The following is a 15,538-nucleotide window of genomic DNA, read 5'->3' as shown; positions in this document are numbered from 1 at the left end:
AAGCAAAACTTCATTTTATTGCTAGTGTGTAATGATACTAGTGGTAGTTTAAAGAATAGTGTTTGTGTTATGCATTCTGTTGCTGCTCATTCCTTTATTAGTGTACCTCTTATTTGGCAGGTGCTGTTGTATAGGAAAACATTTTTTTTCTTTCATAAAGAGTATTTTATTTTTGTAACATTTATTATAGGGACCATTTGCATGTAGATTGTCTTGAGATGGAGTAGCCAGTTTTGTGCTTCAAGATTTTATAGGATGTCTTGAGATGGAGAAGCCAGTTTTGTGCTTCAAGATTTTATAGGAAATTTGTTTTCTAGTTCAGTATGCAATAGATTCTTTCTTCTGATTGCTTACAAGATTGATCATTGCTTGTAGGATAACCGTGACTTGGCTGTTGACCATATTTTATCACAGTTATATATGTTGTTTGTTCTTCATCACAGTATAATTTACATATGCTACCTTGTAGAATTTGAGGTATAGAGCTGAATGACTCCTAAGTTCTTAATGTATAACTAAACTACATCTAGATTAATACACACAAATTTCATTATGCAAAAAGTTTCCTATGCTCTTTCCTTTTCCAGTCTAGTATCTTCTCTTGAGGTAAACATCTTTTAAAAATTTAGCATAGATTTTGTTTAGTTTTCTTGGCATTTATATATGTAGAGTTATATATTTAATTTTTCTCATTTAACATCATGTTTTTTGAATTTCATCCGTGTCATTGGGAATATATGCGTGGTTGGTTCTTTTTATTGGTGTATAATATTCAATTGTGGGACCAAACCATAAATTATTTATGTTCAGTATGTAATTTTGTTTATTGGAGTTGCCAGATTTCTAGTGTTACTTACCAACTTTTGTGTACTGCTTTCTTTCTTCTACTTGTCTCCTTTATTTTTCTCCATTACCTGCAGAATCATTTATTATGAAGCATATAATCATTTCACTGCAGCTGTGCCCTGTGTGTAGGATTACATAAATAAACTGTCTGATATTTCATATTTGTTAGTCCTAAGTATATGTTGTAACACTTCAATACCTGCTGTCTTCCTAGTTGCCAATGTCCTTTCCCCTGGTTGTCAGCTTTTTTCCTGAAATAATCTGTTTCAAGTAATATGTTACAAGCTTTGAGCCAGGCCTGGATACACTGTAATTGGAGTATGTCTTTTATCAATTAAGAATATGAGTACTTTGAAGACACTTCCCTGTCTCTTTCATTCTAGTAGTGTAGTGCTTAGGTACTGTGTGTACTAGATGTTTGTTAAACATAGGTCAGATAACAGAATTCACTCTCAAAAAAACAGGCATCCAGATTGCTGTCTGGAGCAGACAGCAGTATGTATGTATGTATGTATGTATGTATGTATGTATTTATTTATTTTAAGGAGGGAAAGGCTTATTTAGCTCTCAGTTTATGGAGATTTCAGTGCAGATGGCAGTATTTAACATTTGAGTTTCTTTTTGGGAATGGGGAGAAGCCAGGAAGGACAATCTAGAGGCAGAATTGTAAGCATTTTGAAAAGAAAAAAAATGTTCTCAAAATCTTCTTTCACTCAGGCTGAAATAAAGTGGCTATAATTGTGGTTTAAGACTTAGTGTTATTGTTGATAACTATTTCCAAGCAAAGGCATTAATCTGCATTGTGAAAATTTAAGTATTTCCTTCTTGAGCATTCTGTTTGTGGGTTTTTACTAGTTGTTTCTTTAATCTGACGATTTATAAAGCTGTTGTAGACTAGTAAAAGTAGGTTAGGAAGATAAGTAAAATATTTAGTAACAAAAAAACTTTTGCATTTCTCTGAAAGAGAAATGAAGAAAGAAACTGAAGAGCTGTGGTCTAGAACTCTAGTAACATTTCTTACTGCTGTAGCTTAGGATACTTCTGTTTGTTGAGAAGTATTTTTGAAAAAAAAGTATCATTATAGATATGTTATATATATACACACACAGTATAATTTTTTAGAAATGGAGAAGGATTTTTTTAAAAAGTTTAGGACATTTTGACTAGTGTTTTTCTTCTGTATTTGAAATTTGGCTAGTTGAGTTGGCTATAGTAGTCACTTGGGACTGACATACCTGAAGCCTGTTTGCCCTCTAGCAAGTTCAAAGCAAGAAAAGGTTCTTCCTCAGTGGGACCAATTTGTTGCTTTTCCTTTGTTAAGCTTCTGCTTTAGAGATGGAATAGAAGGTTGGATATTGAATCTGTTTTATGCTGTTCATTATATCTCCCTACAAGTGTTTTTAGACAAATTATTACCAAATATAGAACATTGATTATCTTTTGTCATAGATGTGAAGTATGTCAAGTTTTTTGGTTGGTTTGAGTAATTTTACTTTGAGACTGCTTCATTTATGTGTCTTTACAATATTTTAGACTAATTTTTCTCTTGAGAGGCTGATGGATAGAACTCAGTTTCAGAATCTGACTCTTTATCTGAGTTGAACCCTGAAGAAAAAAACAGAATTTTAATTAGAGAATGATCATGAGATATTATGAGACGGTAGATGATACACTAAATCATTTGATTTAGCTTTAGATATTATTTCTTTTTTTTTTTTTTTTTTTTTCTGTTGGCTTTTTTTTTTTTTTAATTTTATTCAAGGAGAAAAGAAAAAAAAAGCAGAGAAAGGGTACAAGTTATACAGATTTGCAGAAAAAAAATGAACAGTAGGAAATCACTAGTTAATGGATTACATATTGTCCTCTTAGAAATAATTGTTCAAGTCACAAAATTAAAGCTTGTAAAGTGGACATTCCATCAATGATACTGCAAACAGTTCTGTTCAATGATCCAATAAAACTCTGTGATATCATATTCTATCTTATACACTTAAATATACATGCAGTTATATAGTTTAGAGCACTTTCTTTTCCTCTCTTTTGTTAGATATTATTTCATAAAGCAGTTTAATCTAACTAGGTATTCATATTAACTAGTTTAGTGGCATTTTCTTAAATACACAGTTTATATTTTACTACAGATTAGAAATTCATTATTTGATGTTTCCTATTTATCATTTTTCAGATTGTTTAAATGCTTTTGAACCTGACAAGAAATATACTTTGAAAGTCTTTATACTCATACTAATTTAATTATTTCTATATTACACTTAGGACTATGAGGTTTATAAAAAGCGATGGGTTTAAAATCAAGAGGGTAATTGCAAAAATAGAATTAGAAACTAAATCTTTTTATCTATAGTTCATTTGAGATGGTTATTAGAACTGATATTTTAAACCTTTTCAGGTCTTCCAGTTTAGCTGAGAACAATGGGCCTCCCTGTCACATGATTGGTGCTTAGTAGATCTTCCTTTACTGTCTTATGAATTAGTTAATATTATAATTAAACTGATTTTAGCTCATACTTGATACAGTATTAGTTACAGTCTACAATCTTTTTTTTTTTTTTTTTTTTTTTTTTGGTCTTTTTCCTTTTTATCAGTACCAAGGATCGAACTCACGACTGCCTGTTTGCAAGGCAGGTGCTTATGCCGCTGAGCTACATCCCCAGCCCCTGTAGTTATAATCAAATGTGGTTAGTGTTGTGTGGTGTTTATGTTAGAAGGGAAAGGCAATGTGTTTCATTTATTAATATATATTCAACTGCCTAAGATAATACTTGATTAATAGTAGACTGGTAATAAATATTTATCAAAAGTTTGAATGGAACTGTAAACTTCTTGGAAATGACAAACTGAAATGGAGGAAGAGTTGAAAATTTATCTCAGTTAAAATTTGTGAAAGGAGTGCAAATGTTGAGAGGAAAAAAGAAAAATCAGTGAAACTGTAAGACATTTTTGGTTATAGAGTTCAATGTGATGTATGGATAGGAAGTGACCAGTGTGAAGTTAAGACTAAAAGGAAAGGCCAGGATCATGTTATTGAAACTTATAAACATTTAAAGGAACTTGTATTAATAGGCGAAGAGAAAATATTGAAGGTATTTAAATGTGAGGAAATGATATGATTATATCTGGTTTGTTTTTTCTTCCATTTGTTTTTTGGTTGGTTGATTTTTTTTTTTTTTAAGGTTTTTTGTTCTGTTTTGTGCTAGACATTGAACCCAGAGATAAGTGCATGCTTACAAGTAAACACATGCTCTAGTGCTGAGCTATATCCCTGCTCTATATTTGTGTTTTATAAAAAAAAAGCCTAATAAAATGGTGAATATTTAATAAGAAATGAATATGTGAGACAGAAGATTTAATGCTGATGATCTCTTTCCAGTTCCATGCTTTTTCCTAAACTGCTAGGTATTTCTTAGTTAAGTTGATACAACATGCTTAATGGTCATATTGTTTACTTTCTGTCTTACAGATTGTCAATTACTGTCTTTTATTTTTGTCAGTATAGCATATTTTTTTCTCTTTTCCCTCCTGTTGCCTCTCATTACTATTAATTTTGTTTATGTAATTTTTGGCATTCATGTGTGGATGAGCGTATATCCTCACTTCTTGTGTAAGACTGTTTGATTTAACTCTTTAGTGAGTTAGTTTCTTTCTCTCTCTGTCTCTTTGTTTCTTTCATTCATTCATTTATTTTTTGGTACTAACAAACTGAGGACCTTGTGCTTGCCAGGAAGGTGCTTGTGCCACTGAGCCCGAGTTACTGACTCACTGGCCTGAGTTACTTCAATTGTATTATTTGCTCAAAAAGCATTTACTCCTAAAGGATGAATTTTAATTTTTAAGTCTTATATCTAAGAGTTTCCAAATTCATTCTTATTCAACAGTTTCATTTCTTACTGTTTTTCTTTATTAAGACCCAAAGAAATGAAAAAACTTTCTATTGATAATTGTGCAGGGAAATGGAGGACAAACGTATGATATTGTTGGTAATAAACTATAGGGTACATAACAAAGCCTGTTCAGTCACACTCTTTTGGTATCTCTGTTTGACATTCTTTATATCAATAAAGGGAAAGGCATGTGTCAAATGAGACTTCTTAGAGGAAAAGGAGAAACTCAAAGAATGACCTTCTTTGGTATTAATGGACTGCTTTTGCTGTTTCCTCAAATGCCGAGATATCATTCTTAGGAGTAGTAATTCTTGCACATAGTCCCCAGGAAGTCACTTTTCTTTCTATCAGTAGTGCTTATAAACTGAACTATGTATTAACTGAATGGTTTAAAAGCACATCAAGATAACAGTATTAAATACCTCCTGTAGGGGCTGGGGATTTGGCTCAGTGGCATAAGAGCCTGCCTTGCAAGCAGGTAGTGCTAAGTTCGATCCCTGGTACGGATAAAAAGGAGAAAGACAAAACAAACAAACAAACAAATAAACAAACAAAAAACCCTCCTGTAGTATTGTGTTAATAAATTTATATTTTTTGACTGAATGATTAAAAACTAAAATACTTACATTTATTTTTTAAACATAGATTTGTGTAATGTTTTTCTTTATACGTGTTACAGCTCTCAGATGTTTTTGCCTGATTAAAAAGCAAAATCAGATAAAGCTAGGCTTATTTTATCTAATGTTTATATAGTGCTTACTATATACCAAGCACCATTATAAATGTTTTATAAATATTAAATCAGAATTTAGCAGCGAATTGGAATTGGAATCAGGATAATCTGCCTTCAAATTATGCTCTTAAAGATTGTTATATGCTCTTATCAGAACAATAAATAGTTTAGCTGTAAAATAACAAAAAATCATACAATCAAAACATGTAACTATACATATATGCTGATCTCATATATATTCTAACTATTGGTTTCTTTTGTCACACTTGGGAAAATATATAGACACAATATTGGTCTCCATTCTTCCCTATTGATAATTTCTTACCCCAGTTGTAAATATATCAAAACTGTGGTGAATGTTTAAATATTAAAGTTTATTACAATAAAAGACACTGCATTAATCCCTTCAAAATATTTTCCCTTGTCTTCACACAATTATCCCATCATCATTGCCTCTTTCTGCTTTTTTTTAAAGATAGGGTCTCACTATGTAGTACAGACTGACCTTGAACTCACTATGTAGTCTAGGCTGGCCATGCACACACCATGATCATCTTGCCTCAGCCCCCAAGTGCTGAGATTACAGGTGCATTGCCACTTTCTGAAGCAGTTCTGGAAAAAAGATGTGATTTAGAAAAAAAGATTTTATATATATTAAAAAAGATTTTTTATTTTATACACACATACACACACACACACACACACACACACACACACACACAGTTCCAAGTACTATCTGGTGGAAAGGCAGCCTCATGAAGATATTGCAGTGTGTCCTTATCTACCCCCTTTTCTTTTTTCTTTTTTTTTTGGTCTTTTTCGTTTTTATTGGTACCAGGGATTGAAATGACGACTGCCTGCTTGCAAGGCAGGCACTTATGCCGCTGAGCTAAATCCCCAGCCCCCTTATCTACCCTTTTAATCACATTTGTCACTTTCCCAAAGTCAAATGACCATGAAATGTAAATATTTAGGAATCAATTCAGGGCATTGAGGCAGCCACAATAGCACAAACAAAGATATAAAAAAGTTCCAAAAACTACTTTAGAAAGTAGCAAGAACAGTGGGATAAGTGTGTGTGAAGCGATGGAGAGTATTTTCAGAGATAAATAACAATGGACCTTTCACGGCAGTACATTTTCTGTAAGCACACTGTATTTTTTTTTATTGCATCTTATAAGCAGAATTGTACAGTGTTCATTTTTGAGAGATTTGGTTATTTTACTTAGCAGAATGTCCTTTGAAGTTCATTTATTTTGTAGCATTTTGCCAAACTTTTTTCCTTTTTAATGCTACATAATAAATACTCCATTTAAGTATAACTCCTTTTATTTATCTTTTATGCATTGATGAACGTGTCATTCAGTAATCTAGTTTGATAATGTGACTAATACTCCTGTGAATGTGAATGACTGTCTTTTTGAGACCCTGTTTTCTGTTCTTTGGGTATGTACCTAGAAGTGGAATAGCTGGGTTAATATGATAAGCCTATTTTTAGTTTTTAAAGAAACCATCACACTGGTTTCTTTAGTGGCTATATGATTTGACATTCCAAGTAACAGTACACAGATGTTCCTGTTTTTCTACATCCTCACCAATACATACTGATTTTTTTTTTTAAAATAGTAGCTGTCTTACTTGTGTAGGATGATATCTAATTGTGGATTTACTTTTATTTGTTTTGACATGTGGTCTATGTTGTTTAGGTAACTTCAAATTCCTGGACTCAAATTATCATCCTGCCTCAGCCTCCCAAGTACTGAGAAACAGACAAATACTACTATATCTAGCTTTATTGTGGCTTTGATTTCCATTTCCCTGATAATCAGTGATGTAACTCTTCTTATATACTTGTTGGCCAAGACTTTTTAAACATTTTCAAGATGTGTCATTTGCTTTTCTGTTTTTGAGTTGTGCAAATTCTCTATGTATTCTGGATTTGAATCCCTTATCAAATAACATGATTTGCAAATATTTTCTCCCATTCTGTATTGTCTTTCTACTCTGCATAGGTTGTTTTTTGTTATACAAAATTTAAAAGTTTTCACTAGTCCAGTTTGTTTTTTCTTTTATTGTTTGTGCCTTTAATATCATACCCAGGAAATCACTGCAAAAACCAGTGTTAAGAAGCATTTGCTTTGTATTTTCTTCAAAGAATTTTATAGTTTTAGATCTTATATTTTGATCTTTATCCACTTTGAGTTAATTTTTTGTATAAAGTGTTACATTAGGGTCCAACGTCTTTCTTTTGCATGTGAATATTTAGTTCTCCTTAGCACCATTTGTTGAAGAGAGAGGGTTATTGAGGTCCTCATTAAAATTGTATTAGTGTTCATTAGATTTTTCATATCTATTAGTGTTTGTTTTACCTTTTTCTCTTGAATTGTTCCCTTAACAAGGATGTAATGACTTTGTCTCTCTTAATCAGTCTTGGCTTGACACCTACTTTATCTGCAAATAGAATAATTATCCCTGCTTTTATCTAAGTTCCTATCACATGGAGTATTGTTTTCCATCCATAATTTTCAGTCTACAACTTTTTGTATTAAATGTGTTTTTTGTGTGTAGCGTATTGTTGGATCTTGCTTCTTGATCTATTCTGCCAGTGTGTTTATTTTTATTGGTGAATTGAGACCATTAATATTGATGGTTATAACTGATACGTATTGACTTATCTTTGTCATTATTTTCCTACTGTTGGCTCCCTTTTTCTCCCTTTTGCTGGTGGATTCATTATATATGCCTCAGTAATCTATATGTCAAATTTTTTTCCATGCCTAGTAGGTTTTCTGCCATTATTCTCTGAACATTTTTTTTTTTAATATTGTTTGTATTATCTTCTGTTTTTTCATTGACTCTTATCAATCTTATGTTACTCTTCCCTGGTCCAATAACAGCCATTGGATTGATTTTTTATGGTCCTTTGCTATTTTTTAAGAAATCTTTATTTTCATGATTACTAACTACAGTCCTGTTTTTGACATTTGATACTCTGTCCTCACATTGGTTCATTTTGATACATATAGTTCCAATAGAATTTTTAATCACCTAGATAATCTGGTTGAATTTTATTTTGTGGATTCTGTTTCTCTCCTATATTGGGCATTTATTGTTTACACCATTTTCCTAAGCTCTTCTGTTTTTATTTTCTTAATCTGTAGTTTCTCTAGATTCACTAATCATGCCCTTTATAATGGGTATTGCTACTGAAGTTATTTGAGAAACTTTGATTTGTTTTTTTTTTTTTCTAGTGCCTCATTTATCTGCTTTTATACTTCTGCTGTTGACCACTTTAGAGAAAGCAGGTATGGGTGGCTTTCAAATTGTTCTGCCTTATTTTCTCCTGGGTTTGACTGTGACTAGTTGGAAGACTGGGGTTGCATCTTGTTTCCTGATTGTTTCTTTTCTTTTTTTTCTTTCTCTTTTCTTTTCTTTCTTTTTCAGCTTATTTTCTGCCTTACTGCTTGTAAACAGTAGGTATCTTTGTTGCTAGACTCAAATCCTTAGGAAATGATTACTTCTCAGGGAGATGTCTCCCAGATAGAGCTGGCTTGGTTTTCATTCTGTTGCAAGGTCCTACCTCTTGAACTTATCAGGGATAAGTTGTTGGCTGGCCTATATTATTATGACCCTCAGGCAATCTTAGTCTTGGCACATAAGGAAGAACAACTGATTAGACAATTGTGTCATCTTGGCTAAAGTAGTATAATCACTAATCATTTAACACACCCTATAAAATGACAAACTCTGAAACTATTAATTTTCCACCTTTAACTATAAGAACAGAATTTATAGTTAAAAAACAATATCTGAAACAAATCTGACTGGGCATGGTGGCACATGCTTGTAGTCCCAGCACTCAGAAGACTGAAGCACAGGAGGATTATTGTGAGTTCAGGGCCAGTCTGGGCTACATAGATAGTTGAAGGCCAGCCTGAAATACCTAGTGAGACCATGTCTTTAAACAAAATAAAAATAAAAATAGGTCAGAAAATTGTATACAGTACATATATATATATGTGTGTGTGTGTGTGTGTGTGTGTGTGTGTGTGTGTGTGTGTGTGTGTGTGTATGTATATATCTCCTCTGTATGGTGATTGTATCTTTAGCAGAGAAAATTTCAAAGGGCTTGGGGGAAAATAGAGAAAGAATTTTAAGAGATTAGAAACAAGGCTGGAGGATCAAGGAAGATTTCACAAGCTTTAGGAACTAGTTGAGAAGATATGAGATGCTCATTCATATAAAAATGAGGTAAATCAAGAAAAAAAGGAAAAAATAAAAAATAATTTAAAAATTTAAAAATTAAGTTAAAAAGCCAAGAAAGGAAGTAGGAGAAATATTGTCCAGTTCAGTGTATGTCTGCTGTCATTGGTTGACAGAAGGCACAGACAGAGCCCAAATCCATGTTAATTGATCCCAGCAAAGTAGAATTGATCCCAGAAGTAGAATAATGGCAGTGGTGGATGATCCCTGCAAATCTGTAGTTCAGGTTTCCTGGCTTTGAGGTGGGGACTCTGATTTTTTAGCTCACAACGTTGAGTGACTCCTGCTGTTTTGAACTTTGCTCTCTGTCAGATTTGGGCTTGGCTCCCTACCTCATGCCAATTTAAACTTGGATGTACCTCACCTTGACATTTGGAGCCACTAGATGGAGCCAACCCCATAGCTATTACGAGTTCTGACTTCTGTTAGCTTCTGTACAAAATGGCTACTGGCCAGTTGCCCTCTCCTGAGGAGTACGTAAACCCAAAAACTTACCAGCCACTGCAGTGTACAGTGTCCACTGCTCTTTTCCACTTGTGCATTTCTCCATGAAAACTTCTGGGATTGCCAGTAATCACCATGTTGCAGAAAAACGAGGATAAAACCTAATGGAAGACATCAAGGAATCTGGAAGGCACCATTTACTGATGTTACATTGGCGGCTGAGAGACTGTAACAGAGTTCAAATCACCAGACACGAGTCAGAGTTCAGTTTAAATACATTTTGCAAGCAGGAAGTACAGAGGTTGATGACAGGTTACTACATGATTGATTACATGAATTAAGTGACATACTGTCAGACAAGCTAGTTTGAAATAGTTGTATGCAAAAGGAATTATTTATTATAATGTAAGAACACTCTGGGAACAAGGGATAGGACTTTGAGCAGAGCAAGCAGAGTTAGTGTCCTTGACTGGGCAAGTCTTTCCCAAACAAAGTCTTTGAAGCAAGTTGAAAATAATATATACTTTTTGAACCATGGAAAACACAAGCTGGATATGGTCAAGCTGGATATCCCAATGCATTATCAGAAATAAACCACCTGGACTCAGACAGTTCAGGCTGACTGAATTTAATTTAGCAGGGTACTTACATGCCAAGCAGTGGGAGCATGGGTAGAGACCACTATTTGATTTTTGTTTGTTTGTTTTGTTTTTGTTTTTGTTTGGTACCAGGGATTGAATGCATGACCTTGCATTTGCCAAGCAGGCACTTATGCTGCTGAGCTAAATCCCTGGCCACTATTTGATTTTTCTTTTAAATTTTTATTTTAAAGGGATAAAATTAAACACAACAAAACAGAACAAAATAGGACATGACAGCAGTGTAAGAGATATAAATTTCATAAATTTCAAAGCTAGATGACCTGAGATCTTCACTGTCATATTGTGTCTTGTTTTCTTTCAAATAGTTGTCCATGTCTTTGCATAGAGAATTCATACAAAACAACATAGTATAAAACTGATCTGAACAGAATAAGAAAGGCAATTTAGATCTTCAAAACTGGACAATAGGGAAGTCACTATAAGGGCTGTCGTAGAGTCTCGTTCTCTTCAAAATAGCTGTCTATACTTTTCATGTATATTGAAGTTCAACAAAATAAAACAGGCAGGGGGGAGGGGTTGCTTGGTTTCCCGGTGCTCCAGGTCCCAGCATGGCACAGGTCCCAGTAAACACCAGTGGCTCCCTTCCTTGGCCACCACAGCTGCCACCCTCACCATGGAGGGAGGGGTTGCTTGGTTTCCCAGCGCTCCAGGTCCCAGCACAGGAACTATTTGTTTTTTTAACTTTGCTATAATACGGCTTTAAATTTGATATTCTATAACTGTGCCGTTATTATTTTTATAACTGTGCCTTTACCACCATGCTTCTGCATGTTCAAGATACCCTCCCACCTTTGAGGTGAGGGTCAAGTAGAAAGCACTATCTCCCTCCAACTTGTCCCTTTTTGCTCTCCTGGTAGACTTGAATTCTCACTTCAGATCCTTGCTAAATTTCTGGGAAACAATTTCCCTCCATTTTCTTCTTCATGTTGCTATATGCCAGCATGTGGATTCCAAATATTAAAAAAAAAAAAAAAAAAAAAAAACCTTTCTCTGCTGTTCACCATCTGCCATTTTCTCAGAAGTCCCTAATATTATTTTCTGACTTAGTTCTAATGTTGGATCATTCAGGTGTCCATGACCATTTTGTAGCATTTTGAGTAGTCAAATATGTACATTACTGTTTTCTTCCTCATCTGAATCATAGTCTTCATTCTGTACTTCTCTATCCATCATACCTTCCTAATTTCTTTGGCTTACATGATCCAAGTCATTACTAGCTGTAGCACATGACAACTCACTTTCAACCTCCTCCCAAAGTTGTAAAAGCAGATTTTCATGCAACATTGTACTTAACTGTGCTAATTCTAAAGAAGAAATCAAAAGAAAACATGTAATAGAAAAATTAGAAATATGCGAAAATGTGACATGGTACATAATGTGGGTAAAACTAATCTATTTATACTTAGACGTGTGTGCACCCCTTGCTGTTCATTGTGCTAAGTGGTAAATGCAGAGATTGCTTCCTGTATTCCCCAACTCAGCTACAAAACACAAAGCTACTCTGAAGTACATGTTTTATTGGAAAAATATGATTGGGATATATTTTACCCATCATGATGCCCTATATTAAAGTTTTCCAGTGAATGAGCATGAAGTATTTCCCATTTATTCATATATTTAGTTTCTTTTCAGCACTATTTTTTCCCTAATTTTGAATATTTAAGCTTTCTGCCTGTTTGACTAAGTCTGTTCCTAAATATTTTGTTCTTATAGATGCTTAAGTTGCAATTTTCCTTAGTTTAAAATTTTTTTCTTAATTTAAAATTTTGTTTAAAATTTTTTTAAATAAAAAGGATACAGAATTTCAAAACAATAGTATATTAACGTTAATATATTGTGTATCATCTTCAAAGTAGTTGCGCAAATTACAAGATAGACATGAAAAAATGAACACAATAAAAACACACTTCTTTTTAATGAATTAACAGATTAATAGTATAATTATCTATCTTGAATATATATATATATATATGTATGTATGTATGTATGTATGTATATATCATCTTTTCCCTTCTTTGTGTCCCCATCCCAGATGTTCTTTCTTTTTGAGTAGTGTCTTCCTCTTTCACTTTCACAATAGCTGTTGTATATTTTGGATATTATGTACTCTTTCAGTTTTTCACACTAGGGGGACAATATGATGTTCACACATGTGAGTCTGATTTATTTCACTAAAGAGTATGGTCTCTAGTTACATCCATTTACATATAAAAGCCTTGCGTTTATTCTTCTTTATAGCTGAGTAGTACTCCATTGTATAAAAATACCGTGTCTTTTTTATCCATTCTGCGATTGATAGGCATTTGAGTTGTTTCCAAGATTTAACTATTACAGATTGTGCTATTGGGGCCAGGGATTTAGTTGAGTGGTATAAGTGCCTGCCTGGCAAGCGTGAGGTCATGAGTTTGATCCCTGGTACCACAAAAAACAACAAACAAACAATAAATTAAATTAAAATTAAAAAAAAAACAAATTGTGTTATTATAAACCTGGGTGTGCATGTATTGCTATAGTATGATGTTTTTAATTCTTCTGGACCTATACACAGAAAGGAAATAGCTGGATTCAGTGGGACCTCCAAACCTAGTTTTTTGATGAATCTCCCTGTTGATTTCCAGAGTGGTTGTACCACTTTCTACTCCTACCAAAAGTGGGTAAGGGTTCCTTTTTCCTCACAGCCTTGCTAGTATTTGTTATTGGTTTGTTTCTTGATGATAGCCATTCTTTATGGAGTGAGATGAAGTCTCAGTGTTTTAATTTGCATATTTCTCAAATGATCAGTGATGTTGAATGTTTTTTCATGTATTTATTTGCCATTTGTATTTCTTCATCAAGGAAGTTTGTATTCAACTCAGATGCCCATTTTTGGATTGTGTCTTTGAAATTGTGAAGGCCTGATTTTTTTTTCAGTCCTTTTTATGTTCTAGATAGAAGTCCTTTGTCTGAGGGATAGTTGGCTAAAATTTTTTCCCACTCTGTGGGTTGTCTTTTCAGTCTGTTTATGATTTCTTTTGATGTGCCAAAACATTTTAATGAGATCCCAGTTGTTTATTCTTTGAAGTATTTCCCATGCAGTTTGGGTTTTGTTCATGAACTCTCTGCCTACCCCTGTGACTTCAAGATTTCTACGTACCTTATCTTCCAGTATTTTAATGTTTCTCTTTTAATATTTAGATCTTTAGTCCACTTTGCGTTTAATTTAATACATGATGATAGACATGTGCTCAGTTTTAATCTTTGGCACAAGGAAAGTTAGTTTTTCCAGCAGCTTTATTAAAAAGGCTATCTTTCTTATGTAAGATAAAGTTGCTGACTGTGTTTGTAGTTGTGTCTGTATCTTCTAATCTGTTTCATTGATCCTCAGGTCTGTTCTTTGCCAGTACCATGCTGATGTTATCCCAGTAGCTTTGTAGTAGAATTTCAAATCGGATTGTGATGGCTCCCACTTTGCCTTTGTTGCCCAGAATTACCTTTGGTATGCTAGGGCTTTTCTGTTTCTAAATGAATTTTAGGAATGTTTTCTGTACATCTGTGAGGTATGCAAGTGGCATTCTGATCAAGATTGCATTGATTCTGTATAACAGTTTTGCGAGTATGGGCATTTTCACAGAGTTGATTACTTTGCTACCCATGAGTAAGGGATATTTTTCAATTTTCTAATATGTTCTTCAGTGTCTGTTTTCAGAGTGTTGTAATTTTCTGTAGATAGATCTTTTACATCCTTTGTTAGATTGATTTTTAGTATTTTGTTTTGGATGCTATTGTGTTATTTCCCTAATTTCCCTCAGTGAATTTGTTGCTTGTGTACAAGAATAATGTTCATTTTTGAGTGTTGACTTGTATCCTGTCACACTGCTAAATTTGCTTATTAAATCTAGTAGTTTTTTGGTGGAGTTTTGGGGGTCTTATATGCAGAGTATCATGTCAGTCTGCAAATAATGACACTAACTTCTCCTTTCCTGTAATTGTTCCTTTTATTTCTCTCTGTTGTCTAATTGTTTTGGCTAGTGTTTCCAGAACTATATTGAATAGGAGTGGTGATAGTGGACATCCTTGTCATCATGTTCCTGATTTTAGAGTGAAAGCTTTCAGTTTTTGTCTGTTCAGTATGATGTTGGCTATTGATTTGTCATACATGGCTTTTATCAGATTAGAGACCATCTATTCCGATTTTCTCTAAGGTTTTTGTCATGAATGAGTGTTAAAGTTTCTCAAATGCTTTTTGTGCATCTATTGAGATGATCATGTGATTTTTTTTTTTTTTTTTTTGTTTTTGGCTCTGTTTGTGTTTGTTGACTTGCGTATGTTGAACCACCCCTGCATTGCTAGAATGAATTTTACGTGATCAAGATGTGTAATCTTATTGCTGATTTGCTGCATTCTGTTTACTAGTATTTTATTGAGGATTTTTGCATATATGTTTGCTGGAGAGATTGGTCTCTAATTCTCTTTTTTGGTTGTGTATTTTTTGGTTTTGGTATCAGTCACACTAGCCTCCAAGAATGAGTTAGGGAGAATTGCTTCCCTTTCAATTTCATTAAAGAATTTGAGGTGAATTGGTGTTAAATCTTCTTTAAATTTCTTGTAGAATTCAGCAGTGAATCCATTAGGACCTGGACTTTTCTTTGTTGGTAAGTTTTTAATTTCATTAAAAATCTAATTCAATTTCATTAACTGATACTGGATTATTC

At 33.5% G+C, this 15,538-nt stretch overlaps 1 protein-coding gene across 48 annotated transcripts in view; it reads left to right on the top strand.

Annotated features, from left to right (window-relative positions):
* The window catches only part of Znf644 (zinc finger protein 644), a 118,450-nt gene that overhangs the window by 26,828 nt on the left and 76,084 nt on the right, over window positions 1-15,538 (top strand). For 19 of the 48 annotated variants that reach the window (XM_063254077.1, XM_063254079.1, XM_063254067.1 and 16 more), the window contains one exon: window positions 15,436-15,478. The exons of 25 other annotated variants lie outside the window; for them this stretch is intronic. The gene's annotated coding sequence lies outside the window, so the exon portion shown is untranslated. Of the gene's footprint in view, window positions 1-8,729; window positions 8,784-15,435; window positions 15,479-15,538 lie in introns of those variants that run through there. 4 more of the 48 variants (XM_063254062.1, XM_063254070.1, XM_063254078.1 and 1 more) reach the window with 3 other exon arrangements.

Source organism: Cavia porcellus, unplaced genomic scaffold (assembly GCF_034190915.1).
Source record: "Cavia porcellus strain 051 isolate PalLab524CR breed Dunkin Hartley unplaced genomic scaffold, mCavPor4.1 scaffold_1, whole genome shotgun sequence".
NCBI lineage: Eukaryota > Metazoa > Chordata > Mammalia > Rodentia > Caviidae > Cavia > Cavia porcellus.
This window is presented reverse-complemented; position numbering and strand designations above follow the sequence as displayed.